General features: G+C 34.8%; 1 protein-coding gene across 12 annotated transcripts in view; it reads right to left on the bottom strand.

Moving 5' to 3' along the window:
• The window catches only part of KIF16B (kinesin family member 16B), a 341,720-nt gene that overhangs the window by 215,076 nt on the left and 112,312 nt on the right, over nt 1-14,332 (bottom strand). The window lies entirely within an intron of this gene.

Raw genomic sequence — 14,332 nt, 5'->3', positions numbered from 1 at the left:
GATGGACAAGGACTTAAATTCAGGGAAGTCAGTTAACAGAGAGGCCCGTATAAATCCAAAAGGTCCAGGTAAAAAAGGTAAAGCCCTAAATCTGAAATGAACAAGTACCATGGTTATAAGCAAAGCCAAAACCTATCATCTATAAAGAAATAAACAACTATTTGGATGTAAGGATAGGAGGAATAAGTGACCCCTAGAGATCAAAGTGGTCACTATACTACTTGAATTCTGCTTAATACTTAAGTGCAAGTATTTCTGGACTTATAGATACTGAATAGAATGTAAATCCTTTAAAGGAGAGATTATATTGTTATTGGTCTTCTTCCTAGCATTGTACTTTGCCCACAAGGATAGGAATAGATCTTGGATTTGAGATTTCACTCTTTTAGGGAATTTCTGGTAAGAAGGTAAGGAAAAACTTTCTATTCATGCAGTCAAAACTTTCTCTGCAAATCAGTATCTTGGAGAGTTGCCTAAACCACTGAGGTGTTAGATGACTTTCTCAAAATCACAAAGCTGGTATTCCTGGTTCTCAGGATGGCTTTATATTCACTTTGCCATCCTATGTGCCTCACACACAGCAAATGCTTAATTGGATTGGAAAAAAAAAGTATTTAGACACATAGCAAGAGAATCCCTACACTTGCTTAGAAAATACAATATCAGAACTTGCATTTCTATCACATTCTAGTTCTTCTAAAAACTTCAAATTTCCTAGGACTATTGGTAGAAGCAAAATGGTAAATATAATTAACACTGCCCCTTCAACAAAGAGAACCTCTTGAAGCAGTTTAATTTCCATTACACTTCCCACTATAGAAACTTCATTCTTTATTTAAATATTGAACAGTTAACTGCTGGCAACTAGTTCAGAAAATACTCTGCAGATATATCCAATAAAACAAAACACTGTGCTGGCTGAATGAACAGCCCAGATGTCTGTATTTAAATTATGCAAAATGCATAAAACCAATTAAAGAAATTACATGTGAAAAATAGGCAAAGGCAAATTTCCTTACATTAATGTTGAACTAGACTTTCTAACCAAAGCAGCTCTTGTGACCACAAATTCTTTTAAGTTTTTTACTTAAATAGACATGCAAAATATTCTAAAAGATTCATAATCACCTTCTAAGGATATAGCTAATATTTACATCAAATTCAATGTGAGAAAAAGAATATTACTTACATAGAGGTTCCTTCAACCCTAAAAATATAAACTTGACCATGTTTTGTAAAAAATTAAGTTTAAGGGATGATTTTCTTGTTTTTCTCTCCTCCAAAGAGTTGAGAGCCAATAATTCTAGAATACAACAATAATACTACAACACACCATAATCAAAATGACAAAACAAAAACACAACATTACAAGAAACTATAGTATACTAGAAATACTGGAAAAATTAAAACAAAAACATATATGTATATGTATAGATATAATATGTATAGAATATAAATAAAATGAGAAATTGGAGGAGAGGGAGAAATGGAAGAATAGTTTAGAAAGGAGACACAAAATTTTACCTAAAATAACTGACTCTTGAAAATCAAATTGGACAAAAGCAAAAAATTTAAGTCTAAATATTGTCAACTGTTATGTGAATTTCTGACATCTAAGTTATCCTGAATTATGTCTTGTCACAGGACTCAGATGATTCTGAAGGACAGAGTGAGGTTGATGCCTTTTCACAGTCCTGTCTTATTTAAATCCATTTCACTGGCAAGTCAAGACATGACCTCCTGATGTTACTAGTTGACTTCCAGAATGAAGGACAAACAACAGTTGACAGATATATGTTAATAAACTTGACTCTCAAGTCTCACAATGATCTTAGTGGCCAGCTACCTAGAATACCCTTATATCTGAAAAAGAAGTCCTTCTCCATCCCACACAATATGTGGCCACCTAGCCAAGGTCATGCAGCCCACTGCCTAGTTCCAAGATCTGGCATCATAGATAAAGCGCTTGATCTTTAATTAGTCAAAAAATACCTGTTGTGCTATGCACTGATACAAAGAATGACAAAAAAAGGTCCCACGAGTTCACTATCTATTAGAAGAGAAAAAAACAAAAAACAAAAAGTAAATAGAAACAAAACGTATACAAGAAAAATCTGAGACAATAATCAATATAGGAAAGATATTAGCAAGTCCAAGAAAGACATCTTAGAGGAAAAGGGACTTTAGATAAACTTTGAAGCAAGCTGGGAAAGTCAGGAGATAGAGAGCAAGATAAAAATAATTCTAGGCCTCAAGAAAACTGGTGAAAATGCATGGAGCTGAGAAATGGGAATGTAGAGTGTGATGAGCAGCATCCACGCATAGAAAAGAGAAGGCACCAGTAAGACTGAGAAAGCCATCCAAGGCCGAATACACCAGAAAGACTTAGACAGGATCTTGCAGAGGGGGGGGATTTTAAAGGAGCTTTCAAGCAAGAAAGAAAAGGAGGGAGGGATGAGGTGGAAAAGAATTTATTGAAAAGCGGAGTAATATGTTCAATTTAATAGCTAAATGGAATTTGGACCAAGAAGACGCGAGACTTGAAGAGAGATCAGGGACTAACTAGAGCAGGGTTGTGGCTCTCAGATGGGAGGAGAAAGAGTCAAGAGGCCTTGACAACAGACTGGCTATGAGGAGTGATAGTGAGGAGAGGAGAATGACACTTCAGATGTGAGCATGAGTGACTGGGACAATGGGGGACAACTGATTACTCTCTACTCTACCTTCCCCAGGGCTGCTCTATTACCTTCCTAAAGCCTGTGCTGACCATGCCTTTCAGGCCTCCTTGATACCTTTCCTAAGCCTATGATTGAAAATACACCAGAGTCTGATCCCATCCAACTCTACATTATGACCAATACCCACCCACCATACGCCAAGTCCTACATAGTCTAGGGAAACTGGAATAATGGTTCTCCAAACTCATCATTACAAGTTCATACCCTGTGTAATTAGTCATCCTCCATGACTAAAAAGCCCTCCTTAGTCACCTCTACTTTATTTTTACAAATCTCAGTTCAAATGTCAACTCCTCCTCCATGAAACCTTCTTTGATCAACTTCCCGGTAAGTAGTCCTTGCTTGAGTGACTTAAAATGTGAAGACTTGGGTTTTCGATAACAAAGTATATGTATCCTCATTTCATGTAATTAAATTGAATAATTATATATTTCCAGGAATGTACAGCTGCAGGGATAAACTAACACTATGATTCACATCATGTTTATTCTTAAATACATTCAAATATGCTTTTTATTTGGATCATGACATGCAGTGAAATGTGTGAATGGAATAATTCATTTGGGTGGTACTGAATAGTGTAGGAGGAGCAGCTGTTCATTTGAACCCTTAAGAGAAAGTGGGGTGGTAGCATTGCAATATGAAAAAAAGGGAGGGAAATTCTCCTGATCACTTCTCAAGTCATGAACAGGATAATTAACAAAAAATATGTGGACATTGGACTCAAAAGTATGGAACCCATTCTAGGACTTAGCATTATAACTTACCAGATTTCTAAATATGTCTAGAAAAAAATATCTTTTTAAAATCTAGTAAACTGGCACTCAATGACATAAGTTACTTGAAGATAATACTAATTTTATACTATTTTATCCCTCCATACCACCTAGAAGTGTCTTAAAAAACTAAATATATATAATAAATATATTCGATCAATATGTAGTTATTAATTACCTCCTATATATCAAGCAATGGGCTAAGCACTTGGTATACAAAGACAAAATCAAGGAGCTCCCCTTAGAGCTCATACTCTCAGTGAAGGAGATAGCATTTAAACTCTCTACACAGAAGATGTGTCCAGGGTCAATAGGAAGAAATCTCAGAGGGAAGTCACTAATATGGGGGAATATGGGAGACTAGAAAAAGGAGAACTCAAAGTGCCTCCTGGAAAAGGTGGGGTTATCCACCGACTCTTAAAGAAAGCCAGAAGACAGACAGACATTCCAGGCAATGCAAAGTACAGATATGAACTGTCAGGTGCAAAAACAAAAAGGTCAGAATAACTGGATGGTCAAATGCATAGAAGAAAGCAACATTTAACAAATGTAAATAAAAAAATCTAAGAAATAAATATGTCAACTTCTTTTTTTTTTTTTTTTTTTTTTTTTTTTTTTGAGGCTGGGGTTAAGTGACCTTGCCCAGGGTTACACAGCTAAGAAGTGTTAAGTGTCTGAGACCAGATTTGAACTCTGCCCTTAGGAAAATCATTTTGAAGGAAATGATAGTAGGGAAGGTCTTGAAAGAGAAGGGCTAACCAGCAGATTTTTTGACTAGTATCAACTTGAGCTTAACTTGCAATAATTACTCTCTTCAGTGTGCTATGGTAACTCTACTTAAAATACTGAAAATGCACTATGTCAATTAAGACAATTTTCCCTACAAAAAGGAGACTTTTGTTCTTTAAAATAGAGAGGTACTTTCAGAAATATATTATATATGTATAAATTATATGTACATAAATGACTTCAGTAATAGTTGTTAACACAGAATAATACTTTAGAACTTTAAATATGTAAGAAAATTATGAGACTTCTTCTTAAAGAGTGTGCTCATAATTACTTCTCTATGTATACTAAGAAAATCCTCCAGAATCATTCTTTGATATTTTTATGTGCTAAACCTACATGAAACTCAGACATATAAAATGTCTCAATATCAAGAGGCCATATATATGGAGCATGAATTCAAACATGTACAAAGTGTTTAAATTCAAGTTAAGGGATAGAAAAAAGAAAGAATGTGAAGTCATATTACCATGGATATTACAAAGATAAATTGAAATATCCTTTATTCAGATCGATCTGAATTGCACCCAAAATCAAAAATGATCGATCTGAATTGCACCCAAAGTCAAAAATGATTAGAACTTCAGGTCATCTCAAATGTCATTAACAATGAATCCTATCTTTTGTTATTCTCATCTTTTTTTTTTTTTACAATTTTGATTCTTGATACTTTTGTCCCAAAAATCAGTATTTTCCATGGAGAAGGGATGGGACTGCTAGATTTCCTCTACACACAATCATAATTTGTTTTAACTCTATGGCATTCAAAGCTTGGACATTTTCCTATTACTAAAACAATATGCTGTTACTGATAATTTGTGAAAAAGAGAAAATATTAACTTTGTCTCTAGAATGCCATACAAAACTAAATTGGAGAGCAACAGAGTTCCCACCTTTAATGATGAAATTTCACTTTATGTATTATTTAAAGAATGAAAAATTAAGCAGGAAAGCTAAAAGTTGATTTGTTTAAAGATAATTCTAAATTGTGGGAAAACAATACCCATACTTTGGTTCTGGTTCCAATGTAAAAAACCTAATTTGTTAGCTCCCCGAATCCAACTCAGACATCCTGTTCATACTACCCGATTGTTAAAAACATCAGATCTGGGTTAGTTTTTCCTTTAATTAATCTAATGAACTGGCTCAATGTGATTTCAGCAGACATTTTTTTAAATGTCACCGAGTTACCTCAGGGTTGCAATTTCACCTAGTGGCTTGTTTTCTTGTACCATCTTGATTTCATTAACTCTTGCCTGAAGTAATCTTCTATGTCTGTACTCTCATATGCCAAGATAATTTAGTCAATTTGTGCTTTATTAGACCAATTAAAAAATAGAAATGTTCTGTATTAGAAATCCACAAAATAAGAATGAGTCCTTGAATATGTACATTATGTGTGTTTATGTATACATTCATTCAAAATTAAAAAAAAATATTTGCCGGACCTCAATAACAAAACAGCCAGGAGTTTTTAAGAACAAAATAAAAATATTGTTTTGATTATTATACAGGATGTTATTTAAAATGTTGGTATCTCCCTATTTTTTGACTTGAAATTCAGGATACTATCCAGAGTCTTGAACAAGAACACATACTACAAAATACCCAGATCTTCATATAATACTTGTAGAGAAATTTTATTATGCATTTACTAATCATTATCTAGACCAATTCCATCCATATTTACCTAGTTTTCTTCCAGCATAATCCAATGTTATATATCTGGCTAAGAAAAAGATAAACATCTGTTTAGATAAGTTCCTTCAAAACATAAATTCCAAAGTTAAAAAAAATCAAAGAAGGAGGAAAAAAAATTTAACATACATTTTGGGGGGACCTGACAATTTGCTTTCGGTTCTGGATAGATGGAAATTCTGTCCTCTAATCTATTTATGATCTCATTCTTTATGCCTAAATCATGGACCCATTTTGATCATCTCTTGGTATATGGTGTTAATTCTTTTCAAATAATGAATTCTTATCCCAAATGTTGGTATCTTTGGGTTTGTCACAAACTAGATTGCTATAGTTGTACCCTATTTTGTTCTGTGTACCTAATCTGTTCCACAGATCAACTAGCTATTTCTTAGCCAATACCAAATGGTTTTGGTGACTGCTGCTTTATAATATAGCTTTAGATCAGGTACAGCTAGGTCACCTTCATCTGACTTTTTTTTCATTAATTCCCTTGAAATTCTCGACCTTTATTCTTCCATATGAATTTTGTTATTTTTTTCTAGGTCATTAAAATAGTTTCTTGGGAGTCTGATTGGTATAGCACTAAATAAATAGATTGGTTTGAGGAGTACTGTCATCTTTATTATATTCGCTCGGCCTATCCAAGAGCACTGAATGTCTTTCCGATTATTTAAATCTGACTTTATTTTTGTGGCAAGTGTTTTGTAATTTTGCTCATATAATTCCTGACTTTTCTTTGGTAGATGGATTCCCAAATATTTTATAGTCTCAACAGTTGTTTTGAATGGAATTTCTCTTTGTATCTCTTGCTGCTGCATTTTGTTGGTTATGTATAAAAATGCTGAGGATTTATGTGGATTTATTTTGTATCCAGCTACTTTGCTAAAGTTGAGAATTATTTCTAATAACTTTTTATTAGAATCTCTGGGGTTCTCTAAGTATACCATCATATCATCTGCAAAGAGTGATAGTTTGATTTCCTCATTTCCTACACTTATTCCTTTAATCTCTTTCTCGACTCTTATTGCCGAGGCTAGCATTTCTAATACAATATTGAATAGTAATGGTGATAGTGAGTAACCTTGTTTCACTCCTGATCTTACTGGGAAAGTCAGTTTATCTCCATTATATATTATGCTTATTGACCATCTTAAATATATGCTCCTGACTATTTTAAGGAATAGACCACTTATTTCTATACTCTCAAGCATTTTTAGTAGGAATGGATGTTGTATTTTATCAAATGCTTTTTCTGCATCCATTGAGATGATCATATGGTTTTTATTAATTTGATTATTAATATGGTCAATTATACTAATAGTTTTCCAATATTAAACCAGACTTACATTCCTGGTATAAATCCTAATTGATCATAGTGTATTATCCTGGGGATGATTTTCTGAAGTCTTTTTGCTAATACCTTATTTAAGATTTTAGCATCAATATTCATTAAGGAGATTGGTCTATAGTTTTATTTCTCCATTTTCAACCTACCTGGTTTAGGTATCAGTACCATGTCTGTGTCATAAAAGGAGTTTGGTAGGACTCCTTCATCCCCTATTTTTTCAAATAGTTTATATAACATTGGGGCTAATTGTTCTTTAAATGTTTGGTAGAATTCACATGTAAATCCATCTGGTCCTGGGGATTTTTTCCTGGGGAGTTGATTAATAGCTTGTTCTACTTCTTTTTCTGAAATGGGACTATGTAAGCAGTTTATCTCCTCCTCTGTTAATCTAGGAAGCCTATATTTTGGGAGGTAGTCATCCATTTCACTTAAGTTATCAAATTTATTGGCATAAAGTTGGGCAAAGTAACTCCTCATTATTTCTCTAATTTCCTCTTCATGATGGAAAGATCCCCCTTTTCATTTTTAAGACTAACAATTTGATTTTCCTCTTTCCTTTTTCTGATCAGATTTACCAAAGGTTTATCTATTTTATTTGCTTTTTAATAAAACCAACTCTTAATTTTATTTATTAATTCAATAGATTTTTTTACTTTTAATAATATTGATTTCTCCTTTTAATTTTAGAATTTCAAGTTTAGTTTTTGGTTGGGGGCTTTTAATTTGGTCTTTTTCTAGCTTTTTAAGTTGCAGGCCCAATTCATTGATCTTCTCTTTCTCTATTTTATTCAACTAAACCTCTAAAGATATAAAATTTCCCCCTATTACCACTTTAGCTGCATCCCACAAATTTTGGTATGATGTTTCATCGTTGTCATTATCTTGGGTGAAATCATTAATTGTTTCTATAATTTGCTGTTTCATCCAGTCATTGTTTAAGATGAGATTATTTAATTTCCAATTACTTTTTGGTCTATTTACCCCTAACTTCTTATTGAATATAGTTTTTATTGCATTGTGATCTGAGACAAAGGCATTTACTATTTCTGCCTTCCTGCATTTAATTTTGAGATCTTTATGTCCCAATATATGGTCAATTTTTGTATAGGTTCCATGAACTGCTGAGAAGAAAGTATATTCCTTTCTATCATCATTCAGTTTTCTCCAAAGATCTATCATACCTAGTTTTTCTAATGTTCTATTTACCTCTTTAATCTCTTTCTTATTTGTTTTGTGATTTGATTTATCTAATTCTGAGAGTGCAAGGTTGAGATCTCCCACTATTATAGTTCTGTTGTCTATTTCTTCTTGCAACTCATTTAACTTTTCCTTTAGGAAGTTAGATGCTATGCCACTTGGTGCATATATGTTTAGTATTGATATGGCTTCATTATCTATGCTACCTTTTAACAGGATATAGTTTCCTTCCTTATCTCTTTTAATTAGATCAATTTCTGCTTTTGCTTGATCTGAGATAAGGATGGCTACCCCTGAGGCATAACAGATTCTGCTCCAACCTTTATTAACCTTTACTCTGTATGTATCTCCCTGCTTTAAGTGTGTTTCTGTAAACAACATATTGTAGGGTTCTGACTTTTGATCCAGTTGCTATCCACCTCCATTTAATGGGAGAGTTCATCCCATTCAGATTTACAGTTAAAATTACTAATTCTGTATTTCCTGCCATCATATTATCCCCTGATTATGCTTTTTTTCCTCCTTGTCCCCCCTGAACCACTTTTTCAGTATTTAATTTATGAACCCCACTTGTGACACACAACACTTCCTTTTTAGTATCACTCCGCTCTCTTTTTAAGTCCCTTCCCCTTTCTTGTACCCTTCCCTTATTCCCCTTTTCATTTTCCCTTTTCCTCTCCCCCCTTATAATGAGGTAAGAGAGAATTCTCTGAAAAACAAATATGTCAATTATTTACTCTTTGAGCCTACTCTGATGAGAGTAAGATTCACACAATGTTTCTCCCCCTTTCTACATTCCCTCAGATGTGGTAGATTTTCTATGCTTCTTCCTGGGATGTAGTTTCCCTCTTTTTATCTTTCCTTTCCCTTCTTCTGATACTATCCCTTTCCCTTTACTACTTCTCTTTTTTTATATTATATCAGTAAAATCAAATTATCCATGTGGACTTTCTGTATATCCACAACAGAGATACAGTTCTCAAGAGTTCTTTTTACCTTTTTCTGCTTCTCTTCAGTCTTGTGGATGTAGATCAAATTTTTTGTTTAAGTCTGGTTTTTTTCTTAGAAACAAATGGGGGACTTCCGGCCAAGATGGCGGCATGGAGGCAGACAGCTGCTTGAGCTCCGTGTTTTCTTTCAGGACTTACTTTATGACAAGCCTCAGAGTTAATGCTTGACCAGAAAAGAAACCCACAAATAATCACCAACAGACGACATCATTGAAATTCGCCAGAGAAGGTCTGTGTTTGCTTGGGGGAGGGTCAATCAGACTGGGCACAGACTGAGGGCAGGCAAGCCAGAGTGAGACAGGCAACTCACACAGCTCAGACCTGAGGGGGAGGGGTATGATCTCTGCCGTTTCCGAGAAAAGACTTTTGCCCCAGTGTGGATATTCCGTCTTGGAAGCAAGCGAGGATCAGCCGAGAGGGTGTAAACACCGGAGTGAAGATTAAAACCCCGGAAAGTTAGTGTCTCTCTGAACCCGGCCACACCCAACCCCCACCTGGACTGACTCAATGTGTTCTCAGAGCCTCAGAGTGCAGACGCAGAGCAGCCATCGCTGTCCTGTTAGTGGATGGATGTCCATCAATTGGAGAATGGTTGGGTAAATTATGGTATATGAATGTTATGGAATATTATTGTTCTGTAAGAAATGACTAACAGGAGGAATACAGAGAGGCTTGGAGAGACTTACATCAACTGATGCTGAGTGAAACGAGTAGAACTAAGGGATCATTATACACTTCAACAATGATACTGTATGAGGATGTATTCTGATGGAAGTGGATATCTTCAACATAGAGAAGAGCTAATCTAATTCCAATTTATCAATGATGGACAGAATCAGCTACATCCAGAAAAGGAACACTGGGAAATGAGTATTAAACTGTGAGCATTGTTTTTTTTTGTTGTTGTTGTTTTGTTTTGTTTTGTTTCTCTTCCCAGATTATTTTTACCTTGCGAATACAATCCTTCCTTTGCAACAACAACAACAACAACAAAATTCGGATTTGCACATATATATTGTACCTAGGATATACTATAAGATATTTAATATGTATGGGAATGCCTGCCATCTAGGGGAGGGGGTGGAGGGAAGGAGGGGAAAAACTCAAAACAGACGGGAGTACAAGGGATAATGTTGTTAAAAAAAAAATCTACCTATGCATATGTACTGTCAAAGAAAATGTTATAATTATAAAAATTAATAAAAAGAACAAAATTGAAGAAAAAAAAAAAACCAAATGGAATTCCTGTTTCATTAAATGACCATCTTCTTCCATGGAAGAAAATGCTAAACTTAGCTGGGTAGTTTATTCTTGGTTGCAATCTTTGTTCTTTTGCCTTTTGGAATATCAGGTTCCAGGCCCTTCAGTCCTTTAATGTGGAGGCAGCCAGATCTTGCGTGACTCTTATTGTGGCACCTTGATATTTGAATTGTTTTTTTCCTAGCTGCTTGCAATATTTTTTCCTTAGTTTGGTAGTTCTGCAGCTTAGCCACTATGTTCCATGGAGTTCTTTTTTTAGCGTCTTTTTCAGAAGGTGTTCGATGAATTCTTTCAATGCCTATTTTCCCTTCTGTTTCTATTATCTCTTGACAGTTCTCTTTGATGATTTCCTGTAAAATAGAATCTAGGCTCTTTTTTTCATCATAATTTTCAGGAAGTCCAATGATCCTCAGATTATCTCTCCTAGACCTATTTTCCAGGTCTATAGATTTTCCCAGTAAATAATTGACGTTATTCTCCAGCTTTTTTTTTTTTTTTTTTTTTTTTTTTTTTTTTTTTTTTTGGTTTTTGTTTTGTTTGACTGATTCTTGGTTTCTCAATGAATCATTCATTTCTATTTGTTCAGTCCTGATTTTTAATGAGTTAGTTTCTTCATTCACATTTTTTAGTTCTTTTTGTATATGTCCAATTGAGTTTTTAAATGAATTATTTTGCTCTGTTGAATTTTTTTCCATTTCACTATTTTTTTTTTAGTGAGTTATTTTCTTTTTCCAAATCACAAATTCTACTTTCTGGGGAATTTTTTATCTTTTCCAATTCAGAAATCCTACTTTCCTGCGATTTTTTGACCTTCACTAATTCACAAATTTTGTTTCCTTGCACCTCCTGTGAATTCTTTATTTTTTCCAAATCAAATTTCAGTATGTTGTTATTCTCTATCATAGCTTCTCTTTCCTTTCCCCATTTTTCTTCAAACTCTCTTAACTTTTTAATAGTCTCTTCTAGGAGAGAGTTAAGTGATGGGGGGGCAGGTATCCATTCCCCTTTAGGGTGTTATCTGAAGACTGTCTGCTGTTAGCCTCTTGGGGTTGGATACCCACTCTTTCTCTGTATAGAAGGTCTCAATCATTCTCTTCAGTTTCTTACTCATTGTTAACACTCTGTGGGGGGTCTGCCCTTGGGTAAAAAATTTTATCAGCTTCCTCCCGGACCGGATGGATGCAGCAATCCTGTGACTGGGCTAAGAGTGTCACAAACCCCAGCCAAAGCCTTCCGTGGGGCCGTGGTTATTAGCAGCTGATGTGAAAAGCCCCTGCGCTCAAACTGGAAGTCTCTGCCAGGAAACCACAGTCCCTGCTTTGGAGATTCCGCTGCTCTGGGAGTTCTGCTGCTGTTGGAGTTTCACTATTGTTAGAATTCCACTGCCTCAGGCTGAGACCCGCACTATGTGGATTAGAGGCTGCCCCGGGCTATGTCTCCCCCCCCTCTTCAGGTTCTTAATTGCCCCAGGGAAAAGCCCTAAACAGCAAAAGGCGGCTGCACAGCTGTGCCGAGATTGGTGTTAGGTCACTTCCAGATTGGGGTAGCTCTAGGATCTGGCTTTATATTTTAAAGTAGCTTGATTTCTCTTCTGATTTGCTGTTTTATAAGCAGAGTAGAGCTATCAGCTTATGCCAGATTCCTCTATCTTAGTGGCTTCTCTCATCCCAGAGTTCTCCCCAGCCCATTTGACACAGTGTGTTAGCACCTAACCCTTTCTGTGCTGATCTTTTTTTTTTTCCTTCCCTCAGAACCAACCTTTTCTGTTGAAATTCCAGATTCTCTTCGGCTGTTAAGTTATGCTTCTAATCCTTGTGGTTTTTTATCAATCCAACGTTATTTTTCAGGCTGATTTAACTAGTTGTTATTGAGGGAAGATGGGAGCTTACAAATCCGCATGTATCTTCTCTGCCATCTTGGCTCTGCCCCCTACTAATTCTTTAAGTGCTAATTTAAACATCACTTTTTCAATGAAATATTTCCAAATTTGTAATGGACCTTTCCCCATGTATATTTCTAATATTCTAATAAAATTTTAAAGTAAAAAGCAAACAAACAAAAAAACCCAACAACAACTATTAAACAGTTACTATGTACTGAACATAGTACTTAAATGTTGAAGAAACAAACATAAGATATCCTAAAAGTCTCAGTGTAGGCAAAGCTCTAACAAGCTTGCTATTATTAAAGCAAATCTCTGCTCTTACACTTCCATTTTAATGAGAGGAAAACAGCACATAAAAAAGGAGTTACAAATCAGATAGAAAATGGCAAGGAAGCCTAGTTCTGGGGAAAACCGATTCAAGCTCAGTTAAAAGAAGCCAGGGTCCCCGAGGAAGAGTCTCATTTCCAAGGAAATGAGCATGAAAAAAAGAAGGATGGACAAAATACCACTTAGATAAGCTATTTTCCTTATTTGAAGATTGTATCTCCACACACATACAACCTTGCACTATATATTACAGTTGAATGAATATATGAGCTTATCATACCATAGTTCAATGATGCAATTTGCAACGCATCAACCCCTTGCCATCCCTTGGTCATGTCCTGCCACAAACTCTCAACAGGAGAGACCACAGGACCACAGACCCAAGCATGAAAGGAATTTTAAATCAGGTCATTTATTCCAACTCTTAACTTTTTAAAATTAGAAAACAGAAATCCAGAGAGGTGAAGTAATTTAAACAAGGTCATATAGGTAAGTAGTGTCAGAGAGGGAATTTGAAGTCAGGTTTCAAACCTAGGGTTTTCCCTTTTGCACCAAACCTCCCAACCAGAAGAGTATGGAATAGAATTGAAAGGCACCTTAGTCGCCTCACCATCTATCTCAAGCCTTCAATTCAATGATTTGTTTGCCAAAGGTTGTACAATGGTACCAATGCATTTTATATGCTGTCCCTCTATCATTCTAACTTCTATTATTCTAACAATATGTTGTGAATTAGATGTCTGTCCAATTAAATAAAGAAAATATAACACCATAACTATACCAACTTATACTAATTATACCAAATTATATTTTATAATCATAATATACAATCTCAAATTTTCATAGATATCCAACATAAAACAAGCATCTCTCTCTCTCTCTCTCTCTCTCTCTCTCTCTCTCTCTCTCTCTCTCTCTCTCTCTCTCTCTCTCTCTCTCTCTCTCTATATATATATATATATATATATATATATATATATATATATATATATCCTCCAAGTTTTATAGCAAAGCAAAGCAAATGATAACATCAATGTACAAAATATAAATGAGAAAGACTGAAATAAAGCAAAGTCATTTAGCATCACATGTGGTTAATTTCTTCAGGAAAAATTTCTATAACTTTAACTTCCTTATTTAGCATTCTAGAGGCCATCATTTATAGTAATAAATGTAAGACACAGCTAGACCCAGACAGAATAAAAATACATTTCATAACACAATGAGGGACAGGAAAGGTACAAAAGAAGAATATAAATCTCAAGTCAAAAAAAATGAAGCACCTCCAAACACTACTTAAA

The sequence above is a fragment of the Sminthopsis crassicaudata genome, chromosome 2 (genome assembly GCF_048593235.1).
Source record: "Sminthopsis crassicaudata isolate SCR6 chromosome 2, ASM4859323v1, whole genome shotgun sequence".
NCBI classification, from domain to species: domain Eukaryota; kingdom Metazoa; phylum Chordata; class Mammalia; order Dasyuromorphia; family Dasyuridae; genus Sminthopsis; species Sminthopsis crassicaudata.
Note: the sequence above shows the minus strand (reverse complement) of the source record. Positions and strands in the feature narration are given on the sequence as shown.